Source organism: Pelmatolapia mariae, linkage group LG20 (genome assembly GCF_036321145.2).
Source record: "Pelmatolapia mariae isolate MD_Pm_ZW linkage group LG20, Pm_UMD_F_2, whole genome shotgun sequence".
Lineage (NCBI taxonomy): Eukaryota > Metazoa > Chordata > Actinopteri > Cichliformes > Cichlidae > Pelmatolapia > Pelmatolapia mariae.
The window spans coordinates 34,899,977-34,917,471 of NC_086244.1; the positions used below are offsets into that span (position 1 = coordinate 34,899,977).

At 38.5% G+C, this 17,495-nt stretch overlaps 1 long non-coding RNA gene and 1 pseudogene across 1 annotated transcript; one reads left to right on the forward strand and one right to left on the reverse strand.

Annotated features, from left to right (window-relative positions):
- LOC134618170 (kinesin-like protein KIF1B) overlaps window positions 1–17,495 on the reverse strand; it is a 72,650-nt pseudogene that overhangs the window by 35,835 nt on the left and 19,320 nt on the right.
- LOC134618193 (uncharacterized) lies at window positions 13,224–16,681 on the forward strand. The gene is made up of 5 exons (XR_010091877.2): window positions 13,224–13,277; window positions 13,851–13,954; window positions 14,146–14,301; window positions 15,980–16,068; window positions 16,201–16,681. It is a non-coding gene; the product is annotated as an uncharacterized LOC134618193 (long non-coding RNA).

Here is a 17,495-nt window from a genome sequence, read left to right on the forward strand (position 1 = left end):
CTGCAGAAGCGGCCACCGCGGGGCAGCTGGAGCCTCCGCCGGACGCACAACTTTCCCGATTCCCAGCAACATAAATGTTTGTTCATCCTTGTAAAATAAATGTTTTTCTGGCTCAAAGTGATCTTGTATTGTTATTTAGACATTTTTTTTAATTTTTATTTTAGAACAAAACAAGGTAATAAGCATTTAGTGTAAGCAAAACATGATAAACCTGATATGGCACTATATGACATTTATTCTTTTTCTGCGAAAAAATAGTAACGTATCAAAATGAATGTCAGTGGTAATCTTTGGACCATCCAAAGGCCTAATTATAATTACAATAAAATATTACTTCAAATGTATTTTATGGAAAATATTCAAGTTTTTTGTTTTTTTCCGCTAAAAAAGCCTTGCGCTCGTGTGACGAAACTGGGATATAAAGGGTTAAAATCCGCGAAATATAATGAAAACTTTATATGAATATTTCAAGGAGAAGTAGTTCTAAAAGATTGGCTAATTTAAAGTGGAAAAAAATATTAATATATAATCTTTTTATAGCACTTTTTATGGCGTGGTCGATTTTTGGCTCTAGGGTGTCAGAAGAATATATATGGCACCTTTTTGGGGGGGGTGAGGGGTGGGGTGGGGGGTGAGGGGTCAGAGGGCAGGGGAGGGGTGGGGGTTTTTGCCTGGGGGGATTGCCCCCCACACCCCCTTTGCCGAGCTTAAAAACTGGCATCTTGTGCACGTACGAGCACGCGCGCATGCACTCTCATGTACGCGCTTTCACTCTTCCGAAATGGGGCACTTCCTGTGGCCGTGCGGTCCCACTGCGCATGCTCTGTTTCCTCCTAGCAGGGTGTTTTTTAATTAAGGTTCATCAGCCGCTGTAGGCATTTTGTTTTTCATGGTAAATTTATACAAACAGGAATTTCTTTGTCTTTTTATTCTATAGAAAGACTTTTGTTGTCAGATAATCGAACTGAAACAGCAGTGTGCTTTATAAGCAGATTTTCTACGGTTAGTTAAGCGACTCCCCAACCTTGTTGCATTGTTTCTAACAACTCATTGTTGGCTGTTTTAGACTTTAAGACGCCGTTTATCTCAAGAAATGGTGAATAAGGATGTGGAGAGAGACCAAACTTTTATCCCTTTCATTAAATAACTGCATCCCCCCCCCCCCCCCCTCAAAAGAAACTTTCACCTAAGAACAGCGCCGTTAGTTCGCATTAATTTTCAGTTAAAATTTAAAATAATTAAAACAAAAATACGCGAGGGCTTTCCCAGACATTCTTTAAAACACAGATGTGCAACGCATTATTTAATTAGTGTTTATCAGCCGATGCGTTTTAGTTTTCAGTGTGAATATATACAAACAGGAGTTACTTTTGCAATAGTGTTTTTACACACTCTAACCGAAATGGTAGATTTTGTGTGTTTTTAACAACTGCACTTTGGGGAGGGGGGTAGTTAAGGTGAATTTGAGGTCTGTGCTTTGGGGTGGGGGAAGAGGCATAAAGGTTTATAAAAGCCAGCAAACTCTATCCTTGAGCCTGACACCCGCACGTTAGTTTGTGTATTCGACCGTAAATTTTTAGAGAAAATACGCATTGAATTTTGATGCCATTTTTAAAACATAGATGTGCAATACATTATTTTAATGTTGTTTATCAAACGCTGTGTGCGTTTTGGTTTTCACTGTGAATGAGTTACTTTTGTAAATGCAGGATCACATTTTTTTAATGGTGCTTTTTAGACACTGATCTGAAAGATAAATGCTTTTGGTAGAAGCAGCTTTGCTGGATTTGTTTTTTAACTTGGTGAAACATAGTGCGAAACTCTTAATTCAGTATTTTACAGGTTTTAACTGTGTGGTCTTTCGGGAAAATGTAGGTCCACTTGTGAAATGAGAGCATGCACCGTGCTCTTCAGAATTGTCAGCTTTGCTCGTTTCATGGGTCCTCTGTTGATAAAACTGATTTTTAATGGATCTTAATGTTTAGAGACAATAGCGAAGGTACTGACCTGTGCGTCTCTTTAAACTCTAGATGTTAAATTTTAAGGCTACATATTATTTATCTTGCACTAAGTCTGCTTGGCATATGCTCTGTATAAAGGCTCTGGACCTTTCCAAAAAGGCGTAGAGGCGACTTTAGCATGATTAATTTATTACAATGTCAGTTTCTGGGAAGTTTTCCCTCCTGTGTCTATGGCTGGTGCAAGTTTTTTGTTTATTTGTGAAACTGAGCGTGGTTGTGGACAATTCCGACTGTGCTGTTTGAACTGAGTTTCGTGTTGGATCACTTTCTTTAATTGTTAATTCTCTGCGAGCAGTGAAGAACCAAACTAGTACTTCAAAGTTTTAAATCCATTTTGCCCCAGTGGCCAGTGCGAAGTTGTGCTGCAGATCCCAGCATGAAAGCTGAGGGTCCAGCCAGCCGGCAGAAAGGCCAGTTGATGCCTCGACATGCGTTGGAACCGGTTTTGCCCGCACAGAGCGTTTCTGACATGCTGGCGTTGCTTATGCATAAGAGAAAAGCAACAATACAGCGTTGCTCCAAGACATCCTTTCACACGGTATGTATGTATGTCTGTCTGTCAGCGCTAATTATTCAAACCCTGTTTAAAAGGCGACTCATTTGTTGGCCAAAAACATTTCCTCTAAATTTGCAAAGTTACTGATTTAAAAATATATATTTTTGTCACACTCTAGACTCTTGAGCATATTTATATAGCAAAATTCACAGTGGTATAACCATGTTAAATAAAAGATGCCCAAGTGTGCACCAATGCACTCTAATGCATGCCTTTAAACTGTATGCTGATAAGTCTGTATCCATAATTTGTGGATCTGCTGATTTGTTTTTTTTTAATGTGGCACTTTTTTTTTCACGAACTGCAGATGATGAAATCCTCTTTATTTGAGAAAGTGACCCTAAGCTATTGTTGTTCATACTTACTGAGTTCCCTAACCACTTCTTTACTATGTCAGCAAACTTTCTGAACAAGAAAGGTATCGTAGATTTAAAGACACATCTTCATTGAAGCAAAGGCAAAACATTGAATTTTATGTTCATATTAAAGAGTGAAAATCCAAAAGCTGCTGCTATCTTTTGTATTAATGATCTCTCTCTCTCTGTGCATGTGTGTGTGAGTGAGTGAGTGTAATGCTATGTGTGTGTGTGTGTGTGTGTGTGAGTGAGTGAGTGTAATGCTATGTGTGTGTGTGTGTGTGTGTGTGTGTGTGTGTGTACAGGAGAAAGGTGATGGCAGGAGCTTTTTTTTAATGCATTTCGAATCAACTTTTTTTTTGTTTTACAAGAAGTGTATTTCATACATTGGAACAAATGTAATCTTTTCTATACTTTATAAGTATGAAACTCTAAAGATTTTAAGTTCATGCACATTGTGAAACAAGAATCTAAATCTTTCTGTCACAATGATTTCTATAAACGCATGTTGTTTATGGGATAATGTGAAAAATCTTTTGTGGGCTCTAATAATGATCAGTGGTGATTGAAGAGGAAGCTTGAACCCTGGCTCTGGAGATTTTCATGACAAGTGACAGTGCAGACATTTGTTAATGAGAGAACATGTTTTATCATCAAAACGACTGTGAATTTAAGCGTCGTTAAAGTGTTGACTCGTGTTTTTTAATAGAAGACTTAAAACACTAAACTCTAATTTCAGGGGTTTATTTTAAGTTTACAGAATATAACATCTGGTATGACAATGAGTTTTACTTCTCACTGTCTGTGTTATTGTCAATGTGTATCTATTTATCATGTATGCTACTTTGCTCTGTGGACTAAAATGTTTCATTGTATTCATGAAATAAACCAGAATTTCAATGTCCGAATCTTTTACTGTTTTTCTGCTTTTGTTCACTCCAAGTTTGACAAAACCCACAGCTCACTAACAATGTGGAGCAATCTCAATGTATTTAGCTGCTTTTTCCCTAAACACAATCAGTTGACTGAGAGAAATGCCTGTAGTCCTCACTTTGGTCATTTTGAATGTTGAAGGAGATTTGCTCCATAGACACCTTATACTAGTGTTTCCTGCACTTAATCCACCACTACTATGTTCTATTTAAACCCAGATTCCTTTTATAGTTTGCAGTGAAAAACCATTGCTTAATGGGACAGCAGTACAAGTCACTCTTTACTAACACATTGTAGATAAGTTTATTGCTGGACAACACAGCTAGCAGTCTCACACACTCTTTAGGTTTTTGAAGTTTTGTGTGTAATGGTTTAGTGTATCAAACCTTACCCTTTTCTCCCAGTATCACAACAGTATGACTCCCAAAGTACGGCTCAGTAAACAAACAAGGACTCTGAAGTCAGAACAGAAAGATACAGTTGGAAGATGAATGATTGTGTTTTTTATGATGCGTAGTAAACTACCCCCTCTTCTTTTTCTCTGTGTTGTTGTTCTTGTGTGTATGCTTTAGAAGTCAAAGTATACATTAGCCACACTTACAAAAAACATTTTGAATTTCATTTAGAACTGAGATTCTACGTTGTAAGCAGAAATCTTATGCTCAGCCATAAGTGTGTTTCCCCACTTTCACAATGCTAAGGTGTCAAATCCACAACCCCCAACAGATGGTTTGTCACACACTGGGTTCAAACACTCAAAAAGCAGCACAACAGCAGGTTCAAGAAGGACAAGGCCCCCTTTATTTGCACAGCCTCACACACCATAGATTTTTAAAGTTGTGGTGTACAATGGTTTAGCCACAGATGTGACTTCTACTTTTGATAAAGATCACTCCACATGCATATTTCTTAAGAAATGAAGCGTCTTTATTAAGCTCTTATTTATACATGTCTACACAATAATAGGCACCGTGTGCTCTGTGACATTATAGTCTTCTACTTCAGCTTCCATTGGTTTGCATTTTCAACTCCCAACCTTTCAGGTTGTTATGAACGACTTATATTTCTAACACTTTGTGATGTAAAAGTGAACCACGCAGCTTTTTTATTTTCTGTCTGATGGAAGGACTTAAGACACGAGTTATTTAAACAATTCTAAATGACAGTGTGACGGCCATAGTACTTTATGCGGGTCAAATATGTTAAGGATAATGTTTCTCAATGTAACATGGCAAAGAACTTTTGGTTAGGATACAACATTTTGTAAACAGTTACCTCAGAACCTGTACTGTCAGATCTATGTATGTAAGGTTAAACTTGCCACAGTTCATCCACTTAAGTAAGTAACCAAACACATAAAGTCACCCTCACCAATAATCGACTGTTCCTTGAAAAAACGTAGCACAAACAGACAACTGACTCAGCAATGATAAGTAGAGCTACCCGAGGCCGAGACTCAAGCAGAAGAAAATTAAAAGTTGTTTTGTTTTTTTATGGCTCGAAAGATTGAAGAAAAATATGTTTAATAATTCAACAAGAGCCGCACCTTCAACACATGTACATTCAAATTTTGGAACAGGCTCAACATTGATGTTGTTCAGTAGTTTTTATCCACTCTCAAAAGTCATTTTATGGCTTTAATATTTCCAGCTGATAAGGAGACTTACAGCATTTCAAATACGCGTCCAAATGCTTTAAACATCCGCTTTGTCTGTAACGACAGTCTCAAACTGCAGAGCATTGTTTTTACTCAAATTCAGCATTTTCTGATGAAAATTTAGCTGCTTTTTTTTTCACTGTAACACCCCCCTCAATGCCATTTTTTAGGATGATATTCTTGGAGATTCATTTTTTAAATATATATTTGTGCTTTTGGAGTGAGGGTATCTAATACGCACGTTGTCACTGTGTTTTGTACTACCAACTGCGAGGGCTCTGCTTTTACTTTGAGCAGTCTGGTTTTATTTTGTCTCGTGAGTGTGTGTGTTTTTCAAAGGAGATCTTCATCAGTTTGATTTTGTTACCACAAACTTTGTGTAAAGTTCACAACAGAGGTAAAGAGATTTAAACACACCAGTTTAAGGAGGCATGCAGGGGTTGGACCAGCTGCACAGGACAGGTGAAGAAGAGAGTGTCGGCGGAGATGTGCAACAGAAGCAGAGGGAACATTTTACAAGATGATAAATGGCAGATTTAGATGATTACGGATTTTTGTTGACAAGATTAAAAGACACGTCCATCACAGTTTAGCAGCATTTCAGTTTGATTAAATTAAAGTTGTTGTTTTTTAAAACTACACAGGGTTTATTTTCTCCTTTGATAGTAATCATATTGAACATGTCAGTGATGGAAACAAGAATATAAAGAAAAATGCTAAACGTGTGTCTAATTAAACTGTTCCTGTGAACCATAAATCATCCTTTAGTATGTTCGGTGTTACAAACTTGAAGAAGCACAGAAAAGATCATCAGATATTAATCAGTTTTCAGCCTTCATTCATATTGAAATGTTGAAATCTTTCCTGCTAGACCGAAGTGTAGCGTTTGATACCGTTGGCCATAACATTTTATTACATCTATTATTAAATGGAGAGTCCTCTTCACACACTGAAGTCAATTATGAAGCTCCACGGCTTCTGTGCAAAGACTAGTTCTGTTTACATTATACTTGCTTTAGAAGGCATAGCATACATTTTTACTGCTATGCAGATGATACCCACTTTTATTGGTTAAACTGCTTGTATGTCTTAGATACATAATGAGCTTTAATTTTCTGCTTCTAAGTTCAGAGAAAACTGAGGTTATTGTAATATGGCATAAAAATCTTAGAAACACTGTGGCTAACAAGATCCTTACTCTGGGCGGCATCGTCTGTTGTAGTGATTTGACACATTATAAGTAAAATTGAAGCACACAATCCCGTCGCACAACATCAACATTTATTTATATACAAAAATAAAAATGCTTTTTTTTTTACATAAAAGAATTGTAACTTTACAATTCATCACCGATTACGTGGGTACATAGTCCTCATCCTTAGCCCATGAACCAGACATATAACTTCCCGTTTCTGCAACACCTTTAATGCACAATCATGGTCTTAAGCCTTCAGAGCGCCTGAAGGCTGGCTATCACCTCCGGTCATCTGTTTCCAAATAGCTAAAAAGCAGCCGGTTACCGAAGGGTCAGTGACACTCGCCTTTTAAGGCAACAAACTTCAAGCTGCAGGGTCTCTAAAAGCTAATAATGGACCCTCGTCATTAATCACTAAGCAAACATGACTGCAGGCTGTCTCAAAAAGAGCAGAAGACACTTGGGCCTTCGCTCAGGCCTGCTACTAGATTTATGTGTATTGTAAGCATGCATGCAATTAACCTGCTATGTTCTCATCTTCCCTCAACATGTATCACCTGGACATCGCGCCAGTGAAGCTTACAACCTTCCTGAATGGAACATCAACTCTAAACAAGCACAGTTATGCATTATGTATAGAATGAACTCAACCTGTGAATATAAAGGTCAATGTGATGACAAACATATTCAATGCAATATGAGCCCTATAAGAAATATTACTGATAAAATAATACTGTAAAACATATTCTTAATGCATTCATCATAAGGCAGGTTATATGGCAGCAATAAAAGAATCTCTGAATCCCAGCACAGGTAAAGTCCGCACAGCCTACATTCTTATGGATGTAACAGACTCTGAGAACTACGATAAAGTGAAAGAGGCAATTCTGGCAAAATATGAGATCACTGCTGACACCTACAGACGCCGCTTCAGATCTATGAAAGTTGAACCAGGTGAGACGCCACGTGAACTTTATGTAAGATTGAAAGACCTGTTTTCAAGATGGATTAAACCTGAAAAATTAACTGTAGAAGAAATATCTGAGCAGATAATTCTGGAGCAGTTTTTAAGAATGGTTAACCCAGAGATGGAGATCTGGATACGTGAGCATGACCCGAAGACGGCAAAGGAAGCAGCTAGCCTCGCAGAGGTTTTTACTTCAGCCAGAAAAGGAAGCAAGAGCACCTACTTCAGCCGGGAGACCCACTACGCCCAACCAAGTAAGTCCATTGGGGGTGAACAGGGTTCTGGTCAAGTTCAGGCTAGAAATCTTTCTAGTTCTAGGCAGCTCCCTTCCCATAGACCTCACAATGTGAAGAAATCCTTTAAGTCTTCAGTTCAGGATATTAAATGTTATCACTGTCATAACTTTGGCCATACACAACAATTTTGCCCTGCCCTTAAGACAAAACCATCTCTTTTGTGTGCAGTTCCAAGACCAGCCACAGAGCCGGTAGGAAAGAAAGCTTGTACTGTCCCTGTTTTAATTAATGGGAGTAAAGAAGAAGCTTTGCTTGACTCTGGGTGCTTCCAAACTCTTGTACACTCTAGCATAATTTCAGGAGAAAAGCTAAGTGGGGTTGGGGCTACAATAAGTTGTGTGCATGGAGATGAACACAGGTACCCCACTGCTGAGGTTTACCTGACAGTGGGAGGTCAAACCTACTTGTTAGTGGTAGCTGTGGTTCCCAGTTTGCCATATTCAGTGATACTTGGTAATGACATCCCCACTCTCTTTGATCTAATACATCAGTCAGATTATGACCCTCAAATGAGTGCTGAGAAAGACATTCAAGGCTTAGGTGATGAATCTGGAAGTTCACTTACTCTAGATATGAAAGTTGAACCATTTAAACCCTGTCATGTAGTCACAAGAGCACAAAGTGCAAGGGAAATGATGCAAGAGCTACCCTTTTTTGAGGAGTCTCTCGAAACAGAGCCAGGGAAGATTAGGAAGTCTAGGGCTCAGAAAAGAAGAGAAAAGTTCAAAGGCTCAGGGGAAAAAGGTACAGCATTGTTTCCTAAGCCAAATAACCAGCTTGAGTTTGATGTTCCCTCAGATTTAGGTGTACTCCAAAGAAGCGACCCTACTCTAAAACCCTGGTTTGAGAAGGTAACAGAGGTAGAGGGGGCTAGTCAAGGTCAGGTGAGCTGTCTTGCAGACACTGTTTACTTGATTAAAGGAGGCATATTGTACCAGAGAAAGGGGAAGTGCGAAGCTATAGCACTCCCACAACAGTTCAGAAACAAAATTATGGATTTGGGTCATTCAATTCCATGGGCAGGTCATATGGCTTTTCACAAAACACTGAATAGGATCAGCAGCCGTTTTGTTTGGCCAGGAATGTATGTCCAGGTTTCTGAGTTTTGCCGTTCCTGTGAAAAATGTCAGTTGACCTCAGGCAAAGGAGTAGCGCGAGCCCAGTTGCAACCACTGCCAATTATTGAAACACCGTTTGAGAGGCTAGGCATGGATATTGTGGGCCCTTTAGAGAGGAGCTCCACAGGTCATCGCTACATATTAGTCATATGTGATTATGCAACACGGTTTCCTGAGGCCTTCCCACTCAGATCAATTAAAGCCCGTCACATTGCTAATTGTCTGCTGCAGCTTTTCTCTAGGGTAGGCATACCAAGAGAAATTCTGACAGATTGTGGAACGAACTTTCTAAGTTGTTGCAGCAGGTTTATACGCTGTTAGGGATAAAGGGACTTAAGACCACCCCTTATCACCCCCAAACGGACGGGCTAGTAGAGAGATACAACCAGACTCTCAAAAGTATGCTGCGTAAGTTTGTCTCTGACACAGGTGCTGACTGGGATCAGTGGCTGCCATACCTTCTGTTCGCCTACCGGGAGGTCCCACAGGTTTCCACTGGCTTTTCGCCTTTTGAACTTTTGTACGGCCGCCAAGTGAGAGGCCCCCTGGATCTACCTAAGGACTGCTGGGAGGACCCCAAAGCAGAGGGCGAAAACATCGCAGCCTACGTCATCACAATGAGAGAGAGGTTGGAGAAAATGGCATCATTGGTGCAAGACAACATGAAAGCTGCACAAAAACATCAAAAGACGTGGTATGATCAGAAGGCCAGGGATAGGGTGTTCCTTCCAGGTCAGAAAGTACTGTTATTGCTTCCCACCAGCGATAACAAGCTGCTGACAAAATGGCATGGACCATATGAGATCGTCAGACAAGTGAGTAAAGTCACTTATGAACTGAATACGCCAGAAAGAGTTAAAAAATATCAGACGTTTCACGTGAACTTGTTGAAGGAATTCCACAGCCGACAAGAGCCGGTCCATCAGTTACTGGTGCGTTCAGTTAAGGATGAGGAGGTGACGGAGAAGTTCTTTCCAACTAACATTCAAGTTTGTGCTTCAGTTGACCTTTCTCATTTGTCTCCTACTGAGCAGGCTGATATAAAACCACTCGTGGACCCACAGCTCTTTCGAGAAACACCAGGCTTTACATCACTGGTTCAGCACAAGATACGGGTGAAGGAGGATGCACCCATTCGACAAAAGAGCTACAGAATTCCAGAACGGTTGGTGCCAGTGCTGCAGAAAGAAATAAAACTGATGTTGGACCTGGGAATCATTGAGGTGTCAAGTAGTGAGTGGTGCAGCCCGATTGTTTTGGTACCAAAGAAAGATGACACCCTGAGATTCTGTATTGATTTCAGATATTTGAATGCAGTATCCAAGTTTGATCCCTACCCAATGCCCAGGGTGGATGACCTGTTGGAGAGAGTTGGATCAGCAAGGTACATTACGACACTCGATCTGTGTAAAGGATACTGGCAAGTGGCTTTGGCACCAGAAGCGAAAGAGCTGACAGCCTTCAAAACTCCTTTTGGTATGTACCAATTTAAAGTCATGCCATTTGGGCTTCAAGGTGCACCAGCGACATTCCAATGATTAATGGACCATGTACTGAGAGATGTGTCAGCATTCTCTGCAGCATATCTGGATGACGTGGTGGTGTACAGCCAGTCCTGGGAAGAGCATGTCATTCACCTACAGAAGGTGCTACACTCCATCAGAATGGCTGGACTGACTATTAACCCCAAGAAGTGTTCCATAGCCAAGAGAGAAGTGGCGTACTTGGGCTTTGTGGTTGGCTCTGGGAAGATAAAGCCGCAGGTTGGAAAGATTGAAGCAATTCAGTCCTTCCCAGTTCCAACAACAAAAAGGAAGGTGAGAGGTTTTCTGGGTCTAGTAGGCTGGTACAGGAAATTCATACCTTCTTTTGCAGAGCGATCCACTGTACTGAATGACCTCACAAAAGGCTCAGCCCCCAACAAAGTGCATTGGACAGAAGACTGTGAGCAAGCATTCAGTGACCTCAAGGAAGCAGTTTGTACACATCCAGTTCTACACAGCCCAGACTTCAACAAGCCATTCATCTTGCAAACTGATGCTTCAGGAGTTGGCCTTGGTGCTGTCCTTCAGCAAGAGGTGGATGGTGAAAGAAGGCCTGTAGTGTTTCTGAGTCGGAAACTACTCGACAGGGAGACGAGGTATTCAACGGTGGAGAAAGAGTGCTTGGCCATGAAATGGGCTATCGAGGCCTTGAGGTATTATCTTCTGGGACGTCACTTCACTCTAGAGACTGATCACCGTGCCCTCCAGTGGTTGAATCGCATGAGGGATGCAAATGCCCGCATTGCAGGATGGTACCTGTCTCTGCAGCCTTATGACTTTACGGTCCAGTATAGGCCAGGGAAGTCAAATGTGGTTGCTGACTGTTTATCTAGGATGACAGAGGACTGAAGCACTTCGCGCTTTAAGAGAGGGAGGAGGAAATGTAAGGAAGAGGACTCCCTTACTACATTTATTTGTATTATATTATCTGTATAGCACTTTAGAGCACACCTTTCACTTTATTAAAAGCACCTTATCAAGCACTTTATTTAGCATTGCACTTTAAGCATGGATTTGCACAGTAAAACATTTGCACACAAGAAGTTTAAATATTTATTGATTATTTATTGGGAATTTTAAAATCAGTTGGTAGCCTTGATTCAGATCCTGCACAGCTGCTCCTCATCAAGGAATGTGGTGGTTGTCTGTCAGGAAAGAAGAATGGTGATTGAGATTGTGATTAAGGTTTACCAGTAAGGAAAACTAATGCAAATGTGTGTGTGAAATCTAGGAATAAAAGTGGTGCAAATAAGTGTTGGAAGATAATGATTACTCACCTTTCTTGCCTGTGTCCTCTTCAGGGTGTTTGGGCAAATGTTTCCCCGGGGGTCCAGACACCATTTAAAGGTTCCGGGAGAGACCATCGGTAAAGAGAGTGTGGTGAATCTTTTTGTGCTTGGGTTTCTGGGTTTTTATAATATTGGGTTTGGTGTAACATTAAAGTGTGAAATATTTATTAATATGAAAATGTGAAATGTATTTATGTATTTATTTATTCTAATTCATATATTATATACTGTGGTGGAAGGTTGGGATTTAAGAATTTACCTAAGAGTGGAATAATGGTTAAGTCGGTGACAGCTGAACATATTTAAGGCTGCCGGTTGCCATTAGAAGGGGATATTGTGCTGTGAAGAAGCTCGACAAGTGAATTGTTGTGAGGAGAGCTGTATGGCAAATAAATACTTTTGTTCCATTACACTTGCCTTCGTCCATCTCACTGTGTTTCCAGCCGCTAAGGGCTGCCCTGTTACAGCTAGTATGATGTATATTATAAACAACAATAGCAGCATTAATAATACTACAAAAATAATTCATATTAATACAGCTGTATGTTTTAAACAACAATAATAATTAGGCAATAATGACATTGATATGTTGATATTAAATATAATAATAAATTAGTTAATGACAAGAACTGATCAAATTTTCTTCTATTTTTTTCTTGTTAGAGAATGCAATGAAAGATCCATCAACTACAGGTCCTTCTCAAAAAATTAGCATATTGTGATAAAGTTCATTATTTCCTGTAATTTACTGATGAACACACATTTATGCACGCACAAATGTATCCTTTGCATTTTCTTTGTGTTAATGTGATTTAAAGCGGTATGTGCAATGTGGACTCTCCACTTAAGTATGGTGAGTTTATTTTTTATCAAATGGCAAAGTTTGCAATGTCACTGAAGTTCAAGATGATGAGCTCAGAAAAAAAATGAACATGTAAAAAACATCAGTAAAAATACAATGAGAATGGGATTTTTTTCCCCTCACAAACACTTTATTAGTACACTCTAAGAAATGACACACTGATGTTGGTAGCATTATGTAAATGTTTCATGTTAAAACTAATGCCACCAATTGATTTTTAACTTTAAACACAAGTATGTTGTTTTGAATTTAATTAACAACATAATATTTCAATACAACAAAATGCAGTAAATTAAATCCAACGTAAAAAGTTCATTTAAAATGAAGAGCACTTTAATTTAAAGAGGATTGTCCTAATAGGCTCTCCATACTTCTGAGTTTGCACATGTGCAGTGTGGAAGTTTGATCATCCGCCATTTTCAACTGACACTTGCATATGCTTAGTATCCTGGATAGAATCCATCGCCATCTGAGGATTATTTGGTAAGTACAACAATTTAAGGATAACAAATTTGATTAATGTATACTAACTGATAAACATCTGACACTTTCGGGAATACTTTTGCATTTTTTTTTAAACAAATGATGCCTGGTAAATTTTTTAACACTCTAGCTTGTATACCTCTCTCACATGTTAGAAGTATGAAAACATTTAACAAATATTGTTGAACCTGCTTCGGTGTAATTTTCCAAAATCTTTTGCGATCCTGTTAAGGTGAGACTTGCCTACTAAGACCGACAGTTTTAAAATTACTCCCAACATCTACCGCACCTGCTCCCTGACATCAGTAATGACCACAGGGAGCGCCAGCGATCCTGTAGTTTGAAGAATGAAATGAATGTGTAGTGTATTTTAGAAATGTGCATCAATTAAGTTGCTACATTGTTTGAAAGAATTCGACTCCATGTTGATTTCTGGTTTAGTGTCAAACGCAGGGATTTAAGCGATTAACACTTTGATTTGTAAAGTATAAGACATGCGTTCATCTGTTGTCATTGAAGTGCAGAATAATGTGTAATACTGTTATATATAATGCATTTAACTCCTTGTATCAGTTTCCATTGGTTATCATCGCTACCGAAGACAGGAAATCATCAAAGACATGCCATTCATTGCAGAGGTCAAAAACAGATGGCCTGCTCTGTTTTCAGAGACTGAGGTAATTCTTACTAGCTTTGTTATTGCAAGTCATTTTCATAAGAACTTGTATTTGAAGAAGAACAAAGTACTGTAAATTGTTAATTTTAAAAGATACAAAATGTTTGACTGAAAGTTGTAACATTCTTGCATGTGGCCTCTAATAAAATTAATAGAGAATACTCTCTAGTTGTAATTTTTAATATGTTTCAGGTTGTTGCAGAGTTCACCCGCATCACCATGGTCCCTTTGTTGTCAACTTTCATGGCTAAGCTGGACCACTACGCTGACCACCTTCTTGGAGTGTTCAAAAAGAAGGGGGGAACAGCTAAACGCAATATCAACTTAATCATAGCAGCCATGGATGGGGTATGTATTTTAGTTGACCTTGATTGAGCTCTGAAATTATTTGAATGCTTCTTCAACTTCTGTGTCTGTCATTAATCAGAATTTTTTTTCAACTGAATATGTGTATATTTGAATATTTTGTAGATACATGTGAATCAGTGACATGCAATCAAGTGAGGCACCTTAATGAGAAGTAAAATACTAACAAAAGAGAAATTCAATTTGTACACTAGATTTTAAATTTGCTTTCTGTGTGATTTCAATATTTTTATGGTCAAAATTGCTGTCATTACGGATTTTCTGTTCAAATACAAGGTAAAACGCTGAGAGGAGGTGATGATGATGTGTCTCACCGCGGACACACACATGCGCAATCCCACTGCTGTTTCTCTAAATTGCCAACGTACATGTTTGATTGCACATGCAATACAGATGATGACTTGATGCAGACTACCTCATTTATTTGATGAATGTGTGTTACATGTTTAATGTTATTGGTCATAAATGTGCTGCAAAAATGCATGGAGTGAGGCTGATGGAGGGCAGTGCTGAACCCTAAAGGCAACATGTATAAGAGGTACACAGATTCACAGTGTAATCACATTACACTGAGAGCGCCATTGACACAGTGGATAAAGCAGCGCACTTAGGGAACATCAGTAAATTTCACAAAGGACAAATTGACACCAAATCAGTCCTAAGCAATGAAACGCACCAATTTTATTTCAAAGCATCTCCTATTTATAAATTAATAAATTGAAGTAAAATTAATCATTTTTCTATAATTGCTTCCAGGTCATTTGACCAATTTATTTACTACACACAAAAATGAGACACACCAAACCTAAATAAATTTTAATGCATCTTCTGTAGGGCTGGGCACTTATTGCATCGCTTATCAATATTGTGATAACGCACATCCTATGTGATTAAAATGATAGACTGCTTTCAAACCTCTAAAAAAAATATATGATAATTTAGTTGAGACTATTATTTCCATTAATGTCATTCAACAAGATAAATAACTGCTGGTTTGTCTAAATAGCACATTTGCTAAGTTTAATTTGCAGTATTTGTATTTGTGAGGCTGCATTGATAGATTTATAGGCAAAAATACTATTATGATCTTTTATTGTAACTCTTATTGTTAAGAAGCTTGGAAAGAAAAGCGTCTGGACTTCTTTAAGTTGCTTGAAGACGTTTCATCTCTCATCCTTGCTTCTTCACTGAAGAAGCTTCACTTTTCTTTTCAAGCTCCTTAGACTACGATGATCTGGATGACTGAGAACCTTCACAGACATATTGTTATCGCAAAAAAATACCACAAAATGTCGTGATAGGATTTTAAGTCCATATTGCCCAGTTCTAATCTTCTGTTTAATTTTAATATTTTTAGGGACACAGTTATTAAATATATTGTTGAACAATCTAGAATTGATTAAAGCAAAAATGAAAGCTTTCACGTAATGTCAAAATTGAAAAGCTTCGATTTTTGGGTTCATATATTTGTTAATCTGACACAGAGGAGTCAGTGCCTTACCAATCATGAACCTCACTGCACGTCACTGATGTGAGTTATGCAACATTGCTTAATCACTTATCTGGATTATGTGTTAATATTTTTGACTTTGTTTTGTAAAGAGGTTGAAAGGACTCAAAATAGGAAACTTCTCTCATATTGAGTTCTTATCTCCACCAGAATCCCAGCGTTGATGTTCGACGGGAATGCATTCTGAAAGCTGTGTCTACTTAAATGAAAAGCCGGATGACCTGTTCAAGGAATTCTTGGTAAGTTAAAAAAGGAAAACGATCAGTTATTTCCCTTTTTTTAATTTGGGATTGGAAATGGAAGGTGGACTTACTTGTCCATATGTATACGTATGCAATTAACTTATCTTTTTCTTTTATTTTTATTTAAAGGATGTGGATCTTGGTGCAAGCAGAGAAACGGAGCAGCTGACTTTGGGAGTCTATGTTGTCAGACATGAAGGAGCAAACTCTGCAGATATACCTAAGGACATTGGTGTCATCATAGAAGGATGCACTGTGCTGAAAGCTCTTAGTGATGTGGCAAAGGGTTGTGCCCTCCTGCTTGGACTAATCTACAGTCTAAATCTGAGCTACCCAAAGCACCTGAAATACACATTTGAATTTCTTCAGACGGTGCTGATGGAGTTGGATGGGAACAACCTATCCATGAAGGTGCAGGTTCTGAAAAACAAACTGCTTGAGTGAAACAGCTTGCACTGAACTATAGAGGACACTGAACTTTAAGGTTCTCGAACCCTTCTCCTTGCACTTCATAAACTGTTCAGTTTGAATTGACACCAGAACTTCTGCAAGGCCTTTCACTTTTCTGCGTTCTTTGTTCTTGAACCTTTACCAACATCCAGCTACACTGCAAAAGACTGCTCCTAACTTTGGACTTCAGTTTAAGTTTTGAAGCAAAGGTTATTTTTCTAAATATGGACAAAAATGACACTAAAGTAATTTCTACCTGCTGTATTGTGGGCTTTTCATTGTAGCCCAATCAAGTTTAAATTAAGTCATGTTAATGTTAAAAATGTTGGAATCACAACACTTTCCAGTTTTAATCATTTCAGTTTAACATGACATTCTGTATCTTGTCTTCCTGCACTTTAAATGCACTTGAATATATGTAAAGATTGTTTAGGAAAAAAGATCTAGAAGCATTTGAATTGCTCAAAGTGTGCTTCAACAAGTTTTACACAAAGTGTTATTAAAGTTAGGTTAACTGAATAAACTTGTTCGATTTTTTTAATTTACAAACTTAAATAGAGTAGGTTGCAATTCTGTTAAAGTGATTTAATCATATAGTTTCAGTAGAGCATGTTTTGGGTGAGTAGATTTATCAGATTTACTTAAGATTTCTTGTTCAAATTAAATATATCATACATTTTATATTTCACTAACCCAGTTGTGTGGAACCGGTTGACATAACTGGGTGGAGTAAATACAACATTTTATTTCTTAGAGTGTATGTGTAAGACAGAAACAGCAGGTCATGCAGTAGTTTTTAAATTGAGCACATATCCTCTGTGTCATTTTGGGATAAATGGCTAGCAGTACAGATTCACAGCTCCTGCTCTAAGAAAGTGTGTCTTTAGTGGCTGTGCTGTCAGTCGAAGTTATCATAGTGTACTTCGAAAAACTTTCACAAACATGCCATTTGAAAGAAATGTCAACACTCTGTC